The sequence below is a fragment of the Agelaius tricolor genome, unplaced genomic scaffold, assembly GCF_023055355.1.
Source record: "Agelaius tricolor isolate 1412-34295 unplaced genomic scaffold, bAgeTri1.0.p SCAF_42, whole genome shotgun sequence".
NCBI lineage: Eukaryota > Metazoa > Chordata > Aves > Passeriformes > Icteridae > Agelaius > Agelaius tricolor.
In genome coordinates, this window is record NW_027269302.1 from 3,845,738 (window position 1) to 3,861,097 (window position 15,360).

Below are 15,360 nucleotides of genomic sequence, written 5' to 3' on the forward strand. Positions count from 1 at the left end.
CATTTTTACAATCCTTTGTACTTGCAACATTGTTCGTTTTGCGACCTAGAGTGTAATTACCAACATACTCCTGGCAGCAACACAGAGTAAGGGGAATTTGTTTGGCACACTCCCACTTGTTTGTAGGACACAGTCTCGCTGAAGGGATATCCCAATCATTTTTCCCATCTGGTTCCATAAAATTTCCGGCAACTGTGATGGAGGTGGATTTCTCATAGAGAGATCCTTCCATTTTTCTGCATGCTTCCACAATCGACTCACCAATTGTTCCAGTTAGGGCTCTAGTCCAGTCCTTCTGATCCCATCCCCACTCACTTGGACCATATACCTGGGGGTCATGCAGCACTATAGGCTCTAGGTTTGGGTGGCCACCCTTGGGATACGCTCCTAGAACATTAGTGGGATGGAGGGTAGCTTCAGACCACAACCACTCAGCAGGATCCTGTCCATGGAATTGTGGTAGGATGCAGAAAAGCATCACCAGTGTTATCATGGTTCAGATGATTTTCATGTTCCTCAGGGTTCTTCTGTCAAAGTAAAAACAACAGAAATCCTTCCACTGAGGGCAGAAAAGAGTTAAAATGATAGGATTATCCAGCATGTATTTATCCAATGCTCTTTCCCTAGAGCATCAGAGGCTAGCCATGCATATTTCTTCAGAGGGGTTTTCAGCACTAGTGCTACTTCCCCTACAGTAGGGAGGTCCACCAGAACAGGTTGTCCAGGGTAATGTGCTGGACTTTTTGAATCGTCAGGTCGCCGTAGTAAGGGAACGATGCTTGGAGCTGTTGGGCAAAAGGCAGTGATTTTGGGACATCCATTCACCCCCCATCTACTGTTCACTCTTTTAACAGCTTCCCATAACCGAACGTCCCAATTTCCCTCCCGAGGCTTCAGAAGTCCTTTCAAAAAACCCTTGGTCCTTTCTAAGATCCCCTTAGCTTGAGGGTAGTGGAAAGGGCTGTGGAAAGACCGCTTAATTCCTTCACCTTTTGCCCAATGCTGTGCACCTCTAGCAGTGAAGTGGGACCTGTGATCAGATTGAATTTCCTGTGGCTTTGGGAAAGTTCCAAACCACCCCTGCAAAGCTTTAACCGCATTATCACCTGTAGCTCTTTTCAAAGCATCAGCTTGAACCAACCCAGATACACTTTCTACTCCTACTAGCACAAAGTGTTTACCTCCTGACTTCTTAAAGGGGCCAATATAGTCTACCTGCCACGTGTCCCATAAGCCTTTACCCTTTCTTAAATGCAGAGGGTCATCTTCTCAAGGATGTCTCTCCAGTCACCTGTGACATTGCTCGCAGGCTGATACGCATGTTTTACACATTTCCCTGGTAACCAGCCAACCACAAGCATGAGCTTCTTTGTACAAATCTTTCGCACCTGTGTGCTGTCTTTTTACATGCAGCCATTCTAATAGTTGATCCCAGTCCTCAGTAATGAGTTCCTTTTTCAGGGGGCTGAGCCTTGCTAGTTCATCAGCTCTATTCTTCCACTCTCCTGCTGGATTTCCATCTGCTTGCTGAGAAGCTACCCAACCAATAGCAACATTTCCTTGGCTTGCAACATCTAAAATTTCTTGCCCCTTTTCCTTTTGCCACACTGGAATTCTGTGAACTTCCCAATCATTTTGCTGCCAGAAAGGAAGCCACTCGGTACAACCTTTGTACACTGCGTAAGAGTCGGTATAAATGCAGACAAGAGAAATGTTCTGTGCCTCACATTGGAAAACACTCCAAACAGCTATGAGTTCCCCAGCCTGAGCGCTGCCTTCCCCTTCGGTAATGATTCTTTCACCAAATGAATTGTGTAAGACAGCTGTTCTAGATCTCCATACCTTCCCTTCCCGTTTTGCAGAGGCATCTGTGAACCAAGAACTTGCTGCTTGTTCGGGGGAGAAAGGAAGGGCAGCTTTGATTACAGAGGCAGATTTATCTTGGCTGCTAACCAGGCTCTCAGTGCCTTGGCTTGTTAGATTTTTAGCAGCATCTTCCGTTCTTGAGACGGTATTACAATAGCCTTCCATCTGAGCATACCATTTCCTAACTGAGGCCCTTTGGGCTACCCCGTCAGGTGGGGGGGAGGGGTGGGGCTCCCATTAGTGACGATTTTGATAACTTTGAAAGGGCTTCTTAATACAATAAGCTCTTGTCATGCAATTTTTTCCTCTTCTAGGAGAGCTAAGCTAACTACAAACAACCCCTTTTCCCAGGTAGTGTATCTTTTCTCAGCATCTTTGAAACCACAGGAATAAAAACCAAGAGGCCCCGTTGGACCCTCGGGACCCCACTGCCAAATGTGTACTGATAGCCCTGAGGAGGCAAATCCCCATTCCACCTGAAAGGGATCTGTGGGATGGATAGGGCCTAGTGCTTGGTGAGCTGTTGCCTCAAAAATCAGTAATTGCAATGCTTCTTCCTGAGAAGGAGTCCAATCCCATTTCATCCTTTTCCTCAGCAAGTCAAAAAACGGCCTAGCAATTATTGAGAAATCTGGGATGTGTTTTCTCCAGAACACTAATAGTCCTAGAGCTTGCTGGAGATCTTTCCTCAATTCAGGCCTTTGAATCTGATCTAAAGAGGTTAGGGTATCGGGTGGAATACATGTCATGCCTCCTTTCCACCAAATTCTCAAAATCTTCACTTCCTGAGAAGGTTTCTGAATTTTCTCTGCGGGTATCTGCAAATCAAGACTTTTTAAGTGAGAGATTATTTTCTGCTGATGTTTCCCTACTACCTCTATTTCATCCTTCCCCCCCTCCCCACCACCCCCCCCCCCCCCCCCCCCAGAGTGTCTTAAATGTATTGATTATCAGCTACAGGATCAGCAGGATCAGGTTTGGCTATTTTTTCTAATTCCTCAACTAAAGCATGGTGGGCCAAAGTGGAGGAGTGTTTGTAGCCTTGGGGAAGCCTAGTGCAAGTGTATTGCCGTCCTTTCCCATGTGAAGGCAAAATGGTCCCTATATCTTCTGGCTGTATAGGTATCATAAGGAAGACGTCTTTGACATCCATAGTTGCCATTGCCATGATTGAGTGAGCCTTTTCTTGAATTGATGTTATTAATTCAGCTAAGTTTGGGACCAGTGCTGTAAGAGGGTCTGTGTTGGCTTTAAGCCTGTGAAAATCTACTGTTAATCTCCACTTTCCACTGGCTTTTCAGACTGGCCATACCGGTGAATTAAAAGGAGAATGTGTGTGAATTATTACCCCTTGGTTTCTCAAGTCCTGTAGAACTGCTTTGATACCTTCTCTGGCACCAGAAGGTAGAGGGTATTGTTTTACATTAGTTGTTTGATTATAGGGTAGGGAGGGTGCGGTTTGAAGCAGCCTAATGTTAAGTGGCAGTGTGCCAAAAGACCACAGAAATCCCTCAGAGTCTTCCCACTGCCTCCCAGCAAGGACACCCATTCCTAATCAATTATTTGGAATGTTCCCAATTACCATTTTGATGACTAGTTGATGCTCATTTCCAGGGAGCCTCAGTTTGGCTAAGGCAACATTCATAGATTCTGTAGTTCCCAGAGCATTAAGAACACAGCATTGTCTCTTAGTTGGAACAATTCCACACCTCTGGGCATCCTTTTTTGTCAGTGCAGAGATTTGAGCCCCAACGTCAATCAAAAAGGTTACTAGTAGCCTGTGGAGGCCCGTGATAGCTGGGCTTAATATATATCCGGATTTATTTTTAGTGAGCATTCTTAAATAAACCCACACTCCGCCCCTTTGCCCACCTGTAAGCGGCAGAGAGATTTGTTTCCCGAAAACCCTGTTGGTTTTGGTTCACTGCCTGTGTTCCGTGGGAGAAGCTGGGGGAGGGTTAGTTTTTGTCCCTGAGAAGGGAGGGGTGCACTGGGTTGAGCCAATGGATTCGGTTTTCGCTGGTGCCAATTATTTATTATTTTCTGCAATTTATCAAGGGGCAAACCATCCATCACCTCTTTGGGGACCCACTTTTGAATCCCCAACAACCACCAACGGTGGCAGTTAGAGATCTGTTTTCCTTTCTCTATATTTTCACTGTGAGGAGCCCCAATAAACCAAACACCTTTGTTATTTTCTGATTTCTACGCCGGGGTTTTTATAGGTCCATATTGTCTACAATAATTAATCAGATCTACTGCAACTTCAGCTCATGTCCAAACTTTATGGCTACTGGCAGGTGAATCAGATTGAGAAGCTGAGGGCTGTGAGGGGGAAGAGTAGGGAGTGAAGCCAGGATCTCTAGGTCCACTTTGGTCAGGGGAATTCCTGAGGAATCTTATCTAGTCTTTCTACAGGATTCAAAGCCATTATGGTTTTCTGTAGAGTCATTGCTGTATGTTTAAGTGTTTCTGGAAGCCCACGAGTTCAATCGGTCATTAGTTCTGGCTTCACAGGTAATTGCATTGGGCATTCAAAACCAGGAACTAATTTCTTTTCATGAATCTTTTGCAGGCAGGCGGCTTTGTGGACACTTTCTAAGAGCTGGTCGGTGGTGTCAACGATTGCCAGGGGGTCACCCCTTTCCAAAGGATTCATTCTCCCGGCCCAGAAAGACGCACCCTGTGTCAGGGACCATGTGTCACGCTTACCTCCTTATCTCCTGTTGTGAAGAAGGCTCCATGTCCCCAGTACCCACTGGCCTCCGGTTAATTTAATTTGATCTCCACCATCGAGGGACACTCGGAGGACATATTTGTCTCTGATTCTTGTGGGAGGCGCCCGAATTCTTTTGACAGCTTAGCTAATTCGGTAGCACTGAACGGTATTTGTTTAGTTGTGATAGGTGGGTCAAGATCCTCTTTCGGCAATGCAGAGAGACAGGGAGACCCACTCGGTAATCAGAATCCAATTTCATTGTGGGATACAAGCACTTACATACCATTGCAGGGAGACTAGTAATGTGTACTACAATGATTAGGTTAAAATCACATCCACAAACTTACGCATATAACAACATCTCTTGCTTGCAGAGTTTAATGGGATTTTCTTTTTCCAGTAAACCCGTTTGATTTAATCTTCTTGCAATCCAGGTCGAATTTTCAAAGTTCCATTTGTTTATGCCAAGGCATTCTGTTATCAAATCTCTTATGTTAACCAGGTCCAAAGTGCATCATCTGTCTTATGTCCCCCAACATTCCAACAATCCTCATCATTAAGATAGGTCTATTCTGTTTGAACCAAGGGTCTCAAGCGAGGACAGCAGTATTCTCTCCAATTTTTTACTGCCTCAAGTTCCTGACGGGGATAGATTTGTTTCAAGTCAGGAGTTTCCTTTTCCTCTGGCTCTGTAGAGGAATCAGTATGATGTGAATTCTTAGCAAGTTCCTCTCTAAGGGCAGCTCGCAACATATAGATCTCATTTCTATCTTCCTTTAATTCTTTCTGCAAAATTTCAACTAGGTTTTGAAGGGAATCTATTCTTGCTATTTCCTCGTTTCTTTGCTTAAAAAGGGTTTCTATGGCTGCTGTGAGACAAGCTGCCAAAACTGAGCAGAGGATGGTTTTATTTTTGCCCAGTTTAACTTCTGTTTCATGTTGTAAAGAACAAATTCTATCTATGACATTTTCTAAATTAAACCAGCTGTTCTCTGCCCAAACCTCCCCCCTTGGAGAAGGCTTGGCATTCTATTTAGCAAGCAGAGCAGAAAATTCAGAAATTTAACTTTTGTGCTAGAGTTTTCAGTCATTTTATGAAGGGACCAAAACCATGACAGGGAGGTGCAAACTTAAGTTAGACAATCTCACAGCCTTTGCTGTGCTCCCCTTTGCTTCCCTGGCTGGGTGAAGAGACCAAATCTCCCTGGGAGGCCCTGCTTAGTTCCTTCAAGTTGTCCCTTCCTTCCCAGACAGTCCAAATTCACACATAAACAAAAACAGTTTCCCCTTTTGCGCTAAGAGATTTTTTGGGAAATTCTAAAGACAGAACCCTCAATAGAGTATGGGGGCGTATTTCACCTGGGCGTGCGCAGTTTGTGGGAAATTCAAAGAGCTTTCCTTGCTTTCCAGCTTCGTTCAACCCTTTCGCGATGAGGGGCTAGGTGTGGCTGAAGCAAATCGTCCTTCCCCTGTTCCAGACTACAAACAGCCTTGCAGACCCTTCTGTCGATCAGAATCCTGTCCATGATGCCAATTTAATGTCACGATCCGCTCATACCAATGGGGGTGGTGATGGTTGGTTAACTGATCTGGGAGTGCAACAGACAACACGGAAAGGGGATTGCAGTATCAATCCAAACAAATGCACCTTTATAGAATGACCACAGCAAATGCATGAAAGGAATTAGGGAGAGGAAAAGAATAGAAAAGAGGGGGAGAAAGAGAGAGGGAGTTGTCCTAAGCTGATTATATGATGCTTTTAACCCCAATCATCTTGTTCTGTTTATGCTGCATCATAAGTTTTGCACCTTTAAGACTTGTTGCAGAGAGTGAAGGGGGGAGAGAAGAAGCAGCAGTTTGTTTTCAGACCCTGCACTCACTCCTCCACATTCCTGCTCCTGGACTGTGTTGTCTGGGGATGAACAGACAGTGGGACAGAGCTCTCCTTTGCTTTTAGTTAGTTTTAGCTTGCTGAGGCAAGGAAGTTCCCTGGACTGTGGTTTCTTTTCTTTTTTCCCTTTTCTTTGGACCTCTTGAAACCTGCTCTGGACTGAACACCCAGAAGAGCACCGGCAGCTAGCACCTGTGGCCCACCAGGCCGGGCCCGGCCCGCAACATTTCCAGCACCGGAGGGACTGATAAGAGCCTGTGTGAGCTGAACTGCAACCGAGGGAGGGGACTTTCTCAGTTTGTCATCTCTTTTGGAGCAACAAGGGGTTTTATTGTTCAATATTGTTTAGGTTTTATTGTTTAATAAACAGGTTTTTTCCACCTCTTTCCAAGGAGCTATTTTCTCCTGGACCGGTTGGGGGGAGTGTTGCAGTGTGACGCCATTTCCTGTTTCAGGAAACAGGAAAATCCCTCAGGTGTTGGGATAGGTGAAACCTGTCCTTTCCCCTCCCCCTTTGCCCTCCTGCTAAGTGCTGTCCATCAATGTTAACATTCCAGCAGGGTCATGGTGTGGTTGGCAGAAGTTCAAAAGATGCCCCTCAGGTCCGGGCTCATTGGCCTGTCCAAGTGTCTTTATCCTTTGAGCCTTCCCCTCCTCCCACCTGGTTGGTGGCTCACCTGTGCCTTCCCCTGCCCCTGTCCCCGGGCTTAAAAGGAGACGGGACCATGCGGTCTGGATTCTCTTGGGAGCTGTTACAAGATTCAGAGGTCTGTCATCCTGGAATAAACTCTGGATTAAAACTCTACAGCAGAATCCTCTCCTTTTTCTCTTCACCGTCCCCTGAACCTTTTCCACCAGAGGTCAACTGAGTTTCTACTATGCCTGGATTTGTTGCGAGTGCCTAGCTGCAGGATGCAGCCGGCCAAATGTATCTCTGAGGTGAAACATCACAGCTGCCGCCTTTGGCCCAGCAGCAAGGGTCAGACGAGCCCAGGCACGTCCCACCCGGTAATATTGGGATTAATATTTCATAGGGGAGGGGCCAAATGAATCTGCTTTCCTAGAGGAGCCCCTTTGCGGGTTCTCCCCAAAATTTGCCCTGAACCAAGACAGGAGTAGAGCTACCAAATGTGGAGAGACTAAGTCCTCATAGTCCAGCCGACAGAGTTTGCCTAGTCACGTTGGGAAGATAATGGCCCTGCCTGGTTAACTCAAGGTTAAGTCCTGGTGAACTCAAGGTTCTATTATAGTCCATTGCTGAGGGGGGAAACAGAATCTTGAAATGGCTGAGGGGGAACAGATCCAATCAAGAAGAAGAAGTCTATTGAAATTGCTGAGGGGGAAAAAGGTATTGAAGACGGGTACAGACAGTCCATGTTCTCAGCAGGATAAGTCAGTAGCAGCAGTGAGTGGGACCCACTGTTTCAGGACTGCTTTCTGGGGGAAACCAGTCTAGGTCCTGTAGGCACATCTGTAGGCAACACTCAGCAGGCATCCTGCTTCAGTCAGGCCAGCACCCCTGCATCAGAATTACAGGTGTCTCAGTCTCAGTCCTTGGTAGGGGGGCTTCAACCTCGGTGCCTCACGGTGGTAGTGGAGCAGAGGAAGGATTTTCCATGGGGGGGCTACCAAGTTGCCCCAGCAAGTTCATCTGGCCAAGAGGTGGGAAAATTCCTGGTCTATTGTCGTGAAGCAGGTGCAAGCATATAGGCTGGGTCGCCCTTTGGCAGGCCCTGCTAGAAGCAGTCACTGAAGACACAGCTGTGAACAATCACTTGGCAGGCCAGAATTCTGCTCAGGGGCCTCAGGATTTTTGGTGTTCATCCATTACTGGCAGGCCAGAATTCCCATCGGTGTCTTTAGGGTCCCAGTGTCTGTCCTGGGAATGGTCGTGAGGCAAATGAGGGGAACTTTAGACTGTCTTTCACACGTATCAGAAAATCTATTTCCTGAACTGGCCAAAAAGAATGCATAACATTTACAATTGAGGGGGAAAAAGAAAACCAAACTCAAAGCGTTGGAGCAATATCATTCTAGAGAATGCCATGTCTCTATGAAAAATACAAAAAAATTTCTGTTTTCAAACGCACCCACAAATCACCATTTTGCATCTTTTTTGTTGTTGTTGTTGTTTGTTTTAAAGCTCTGGCACTTATCTGATTCCTTTTTGAGTTAGTTCAGCTCATTAATCTAGTAAGAAAGCTGCTAAAATTAAACGGAAAAACCTATGGGGAACAGGATGCCACTTCAGCCATGTTGTAGGGAAGCATTAGGTCAGCCTTCTGTCTTGTAGAAATACGTCTGTCATATAGGAAAATCACTGCGTAGCACTATCTTATTTTGAACTTTCTCATTGCTACTGGGTTCCGGAATGATCAAGATGGTTTAAACCAAACAACAGCCAGCCCTCTAAGATACTCCCCAAACTATTGCAATGGAATAAACTTGATCAGGTGAAGAGCTCACTATGCAAAAGCTGAATATGATGTCAAGAATGCTTTGTTGTGGATTACCATTGTTTGGGATCATTTATCCCTTACCCTCCCATGTAGGTATAGGAAAAAATTAAGAAACCACAAGGCTTTTACAGCTGTTCTTGTATTTTGGGATAGTAAGGACTTGGGTTGGTAAACAAAACTGTGGTGAGTTTTACTATTGACTTTATGGCTGTTTCACTTTGAATTAACTGCTTTGCATTTCAGCTTACCCATCAGTATAATGAGAAGAAGAATATCTTCCTTCCTGCCCAAAAGATGTTGAATTATGCCTGTGATGTCACGGACTTAAAGACGAAAACCATTGTGATTGAAAGGAAGTATTGGCATGCCACAAGGTAACTGGAGTGAGCTGTCTTTCCTCCTCAGCTTCACTGTGATAGTAGAATTTTAATTAGCAGTTCCAAAACTTTGTCTTAGCATAGTCTGGTGACATATCTCAGTAGAGCAGTGTCCTAGGGTGACTTTATGATGCTTGTATCCCCAGCCATCTGTTCTGTTAATGCTGGATATTCTATTCTCTGCCTTCAAGACTGCTTCTGAGAGCAAAGGTGGGGAGAAGAAGAAGTACGGAGTTTGTTATCACAGGCTGCACTCACCTTCTAAAAGCAACACTGCTCCACATTCTGTGCTGCACTGTGTTGTCTGGGCACTGATGGAGCAGAACAGAGTGTTCTTTGCTTTTCAGTTGGTTTAGCTGGCTGAGGCAGAGTTTTCCCTGGACTGTCTTTTTTTCTTTCCCTTTTCTTGGAACTGTTCAAACCTGCTCCAGACTGGGACCTGGAGAGCACTGAGAGCTTGCACTTTGTGGCCTATGGGGGCCTACTCTGGGCAGCAGCCTTTCCCAGTGCCGGAAGGATTGATAACAGAGCAAGCATCCACAGGAGAGACTTTCTGAATTTGTTGTCTCTTCAGAGCGGCGATTGAGTTTTGTCATCTGGTATTGTTCATTTTTTGTGCTGGGGGGTGCTTTCCCTGTTAAATAAACAGATTTTTTCCACTTCTCTCAGAGGAAATGTTTCCCAGACCAGTTGAGGGGAGGGGCCGTGTAGGTGGGCTTTCTGGGGGGGGGCCCCCTGAGACATGAACTTTAAAGAAATTTAGGGTTTTTAGAGGAGCTGAGGTTTTAGTCAGAGATAAGCCTTATTAGAGTTTATCAAAATAAATAGGTAGGCCTTGATGAAGTTAAGAGTTAGTAGTTAACTAATAATTGATTGCTTGTCAACATCATGTTTGCTTAGCTGGGTTTATCATGAAGAATACAGAAACTCATAAATAGCTTTTAGGAACATAAGACAATTGTAGGCCACCTCTGTTCTGAAACCAATTGAAGATGGGGAATGGGAGTTCTACCAATGGGTTCATTTGTCATATTTGCATTGAAAATGTAGAAAGTTCAGAACCAGGAAGACTTCATTTATTTCCTCATTTTGGAACCCCTCCCCATGAAAGGGACCACCGATTCATTTTGAGGAACAAACTACACGTGCTTAATAGCTTTTGAACTAATTACCATACGAAGTGAGGAATGATGGGATGTACCTAAATTATGAACATGTATTTGTCTTTTGGGTATTCAATACTTGTATAGATAAAAAGACTCTGTTATCACCTCTAAATCACAGCGTGTATTTGGGAGCTATCCCGCACGCTGCCCAGCGTTGCAATAAACATACACTTTCTAATTTTGAACTGTTAGGGAGCCTTTGTCCATCACAGTTGGATATCAGTACTAGATCAATATTTTTAATAAATCACCCCTTCTTGAGGATTGCTGCCAAATTTGCCCTCAACCAAGACAAGCAGGATCTGCGATTTAGAGAATGATGGAATCACTTTGGCTGGAAAAGACCTTTAAGAACATTGAGTCTAAATGTAATTAGCAAACACAACCATCAAGAAATGTTTTGCTGTCTGAAGAGAACATGGTTTATCTGGTAAGCTTTGCAAGTATTTGTGTCATCGCAAGCACGCATGTCCAATGCATTAGATGGGTATATAATAAGAAACCTGTGCAAATCAACAGAATGATTCTCAGGGTAGGATATTGGCATGTTTCATCCTTCTTCCCGACTTCTTCCAATGAATTACTTTTACAAAGTAAGGATTGGAATTGTTACTCTTTTGACGGTTCTTGTTGTATTACTGACATTTTTGGCATAGGAATGCCAAATAGGTTAATTCACCTAGTTTTTCAGATAAAGACCAAGATTTAATGTTGCTTAAGCTGGAGGCAGAAATATTTAAATCTTCCAGCCTCCTTCTTAGTACCTAATTTCTATTACAATATCAGTGCACAATCTTGTCCCTTAAGGTCCAGCTAGCTCAGTTTATACCAACAGGGTGACTTTAGTAGGGCTCACGTGATGCTGCACACAGAAGCCCTCAGGGTGCACCTCTAGCAGACAGTAATTCATGCATTTGGACCATTCCAGTGCTGACTTTGGATCACCAGAAGAGTAGAACTAGAGAGATTTGATGGAGAGCTCTCTGGAGGAAGTGGCCTGAAGAAGACAGCAGAAATCCCATCTGTGTGTTTGTACAAATAACGTGAATACCATTTACAGGAAAAGATCTTCAAATCGATCTAGCTTTTTCTGCAGATTATTTGTCAACTATATGCATTACATGGACAGTTCCACTGAGCATCTGAAATACAGCTGCGTTTAAGTGGATTGATTCAGGGTTGGAAAGCAGTGAAATAAAGCTTTTCAGGAATAGCTGACATCCAAGTCCCGCAGAAATTTACCTATTTTAATGTCCAGATGCTTTTTAAAATAATGGGTGACCATTTAGCTACCTAATAGCTTTAATCAGAAATACCAAGAAAATTTTAAACTCCCATCTTTTATAGCTTGAATATTTTTCTTCGTTTATTTCCTGGTTTCCAATTCAGGTCTACAAATCGTATGATTAGGTAATGAGAACTCATGCTGTATAAAAATATTTCCTGCTATACTTCCAAGTCAAGGCCATGTTTTTCCCGGAACTGTTTAAAAAAATAAAATTCTATCTGGATTCTCTCTAGCCCACACTCATCATTATCTAAAATCATTTAAATATTGTATTTTGACTTTACATGGTGCAATTATATTCAGAAATCCAAGGCTCTATTGTTAGATTGTTTGTATGGTTTTCTGGCAATTCTAACTTCCCACAACCACTCTTGGCAGCTATATATTTTTGCAGCAAGGCATCACAGGGGTCTGTGAGAAGTTTGAATGTGAAGCAGAGCTAACATTAAAATACACGGGACATACTCGAAATATTTCACTTCAGAAAGTTACAGTTTGCTTAGATGGAATGAAATATGAAATAAATGAACCTCACACAACATTTCTAAATCTTGGAAATCTATTACCTGAACTTTGAGTCAGTTTGCAGGACAGGACTCTGTAGAAATGCAAATGTGAAGTCCAAGGAATAGAGCAGAAGGTGTATTGGGCAGGGGTACAGAAGATTGCTCTGAAGGGTGATGTAAGCAAGATTGCATCCTATCAAGATAGCAGCTGCTTCTGCTGGTGCCAACATAGAGAATTTGCGCCACCAGCCTAGTTTTCTGGGGACATTTGACCTGTACACTCTTGAGGGCTTGTAGATGTGAATGAATCTGTCCTTTGATCTGTTTTTTTCTTTTCAATGTCTATGACCTGACTTGCTACTGTGTACTGTACTGTATCGTTTTATAAACAGACATGTTTCATCTGTTTGAAAGCTGTAGTTGAAAGTGAGCTTGCAATCATGAGTTGGCTGTCAAAAGAATTAATTTTCTGCTTTAAGCAAAATATCAGTAGAAACAGTCCATCCACTCCTATGATACAGATTCCTTCTGAATTTACAGGGTAATTTGCATCAGTGAGTATCATGCATGTGCAATAAATACACCTTGCTTGGTTTCTAATGATGATAATAGTCCTCTTTGTATTACTCTAAGGATTGAACTCACCATCATTATTTTCCTGTTCTCATTGAAGTGTAAAGGAAAAATAGTTTTGCATTAACCAAGGAGTAAAATGCATGGATTTAGCATCATTCTTGCAAGTAGTCCTCGATTCTGAAAATACCTCTCAGAAGCTGCATCAAATGGGAAAGCTAGACAGATGGCAGAATGCAGAACCTGCCATTTAGGATCAGGTACAAAATAACACCCAAGAAATTCTTCATGGATGCTGCATAAGTACAAAGATGCCGTTATTTAAAAGAGAAAAATAGTCAATGTGAAACGTGTTTGATGAATAAAAAGCTATGCTAATCAAGAGACCACAGTGCCAAGTGTGCTACAAGGCTTTTTTGTAATTCACATCATTCCCAGCATGAAAAAACACTATTTTTATTGTAGATTGCTTAAGAGTGCACAACAGTTTGGAAAAAAGTGCTTTGCTTTTTCTATTCATAGGAACTGTGTATCATGGTAAGAGATACTGTAGACAGGTTTTGGAAAACAATGTTATTTTGAAGATTCATTCTATTCAGAAATACTTCACATGAAAAACTTTGATCTGCTCTCCATCCTGAAGACTCTTAAAGGAAAATGTCTTTGTTGCATTCTCTTCACACTAGTTCAGGAGCTCAGTCTTACCTGCATTCTAATGCTTTTTGATGTTCCTGATGGCATGGCTTAGACATCCTTGTCTCCATTACCATCATGATTTCCAGATCAAGTGATGAGAATTTTTCTTCAGGACTGGTGAAGTTAAGTGTCATAACATTTTTGTCAAGTCAGTTTGAAGGGGTTTTTTTGCCAAAGGAATCTCTTCCTTCCTAATGAAAACCATTGGCAATAGCAAACCTACTCAGTTTTTCAGGAAGTCAAATAATACATCTCCACTGTACAAGGTCCTCCCTTTGTTTTTTTTTCACCAGAAGAAAACTGCTGTTTTCTTCTTCTTCTATCACCTTAGACTTACTTTCTTCCAAAATCTTTTTAAACCTTTAGATTTCTCTTTATAGCTAATTACTTTCACAGTGGGCTATAGCATATGTATTTGAAAAGACCATTTGTACATATCCAAATGGCTTACTTCTATTCTATTAAGAAATGGCTGTACTTCTATTAAGGAAACATAAAGGTGCAGTAATATTTTTTCTTCTACAAAATTTAAAAAACCCCAACTATTAAAAATGATACCAGCAAATGATGTCTGTAAGACTGAGGCAGGAGGCTTTTTCCAGAACAATGTGCAGTTCTTCCCAATTCTATTTTTCCCTCCGATTACTTTGTACAAAAATAGTTTTACACAGTCTTCTAATAGTGGCATGTTACTAGTGGGGTAGAGTATTGCCCTGCCAGCATTGGAATTGACTCGACTGTAGTTGTGTTCAAATCTGCTGATGAGACAAGGTTTTTTTGCTGAACGCACTTCAGCAAGCAAGAGAGCTTCTTCGTCTTAAGATGCTATGAGTCCCAGAAGAAGATGAATGAGGTGATGACATGCCTTGTGTTCTGAAGAGAGATCAAAACTTATTGCTGGGGTCACCCCCCCTCTTGGTACAGAAAGCGCACAGAGGGCTTTGAAGCAGCACTTTCACCCTCTTTGCATTCACTAGTAAATCGGACCCCAAGGTTTGGGCAAAAATACTCTTTTGATGCAACTCTTCACCAGACAAAATCTCTGGGAAAATTTGCAGTGGCAGAAAGCAAGCCCTTCCTGGGAAATCTACTGAAATGGTTCAGAAGTTATTCCCATTCCCTGTTGCTAACCTCTGCTGTCTAGCTGTCCGATATGTTTGGGACCATGTTGAAATCATTCTAAACAATGGACTGACGCTGCACTGTTGAGTAAACATAGGTCTTTTCCATAGGTGTCAGGGAAAAATATTTCTGTTGGTAAAAATGATAGAAAACAATACCAGCATGGGAGAAAAACAAGTACATCAATAGAATGAAGATGCCCAGAATTCTCCTTTTGAAGTTACACACAGTCAATATTTTCTCAAGAAGGTTGTGAAACTTAATAAGGAGTACAGTCCATGTGACTGGTGCACAAGTTCATGTTTCCAACTTACAAAATACATATTATTAAAAGAAAAATGTTCTGCCTTGTAGAAAAGTAACCCATTAGGAATTTGATCAAAGATAGGATTAGATCAAGTATTCCTACAAGACAGCAGTAGTACTAGGAAAAGCCTTTTGGCGTCTATTTAACTACAGGAAACTTGAGAAAGCGGAAGAGTGTCCTTCCCTGCTGCAAGCTGTACTTCCTAGTTGCTAGTGCTGCTTCAACATTGTCTAAAGAAAACTTGCCAAAATAAGACTATTGTATACACGCAACTGTAACTATCCATTCCGCTCCAGCTCATTTTAACTAGCAAGTATGAGTCACACACTCTAATGGAATATTCTAATGCATAGATAGAGTATACCTTCACTAATAAATGGGGACTCTGGA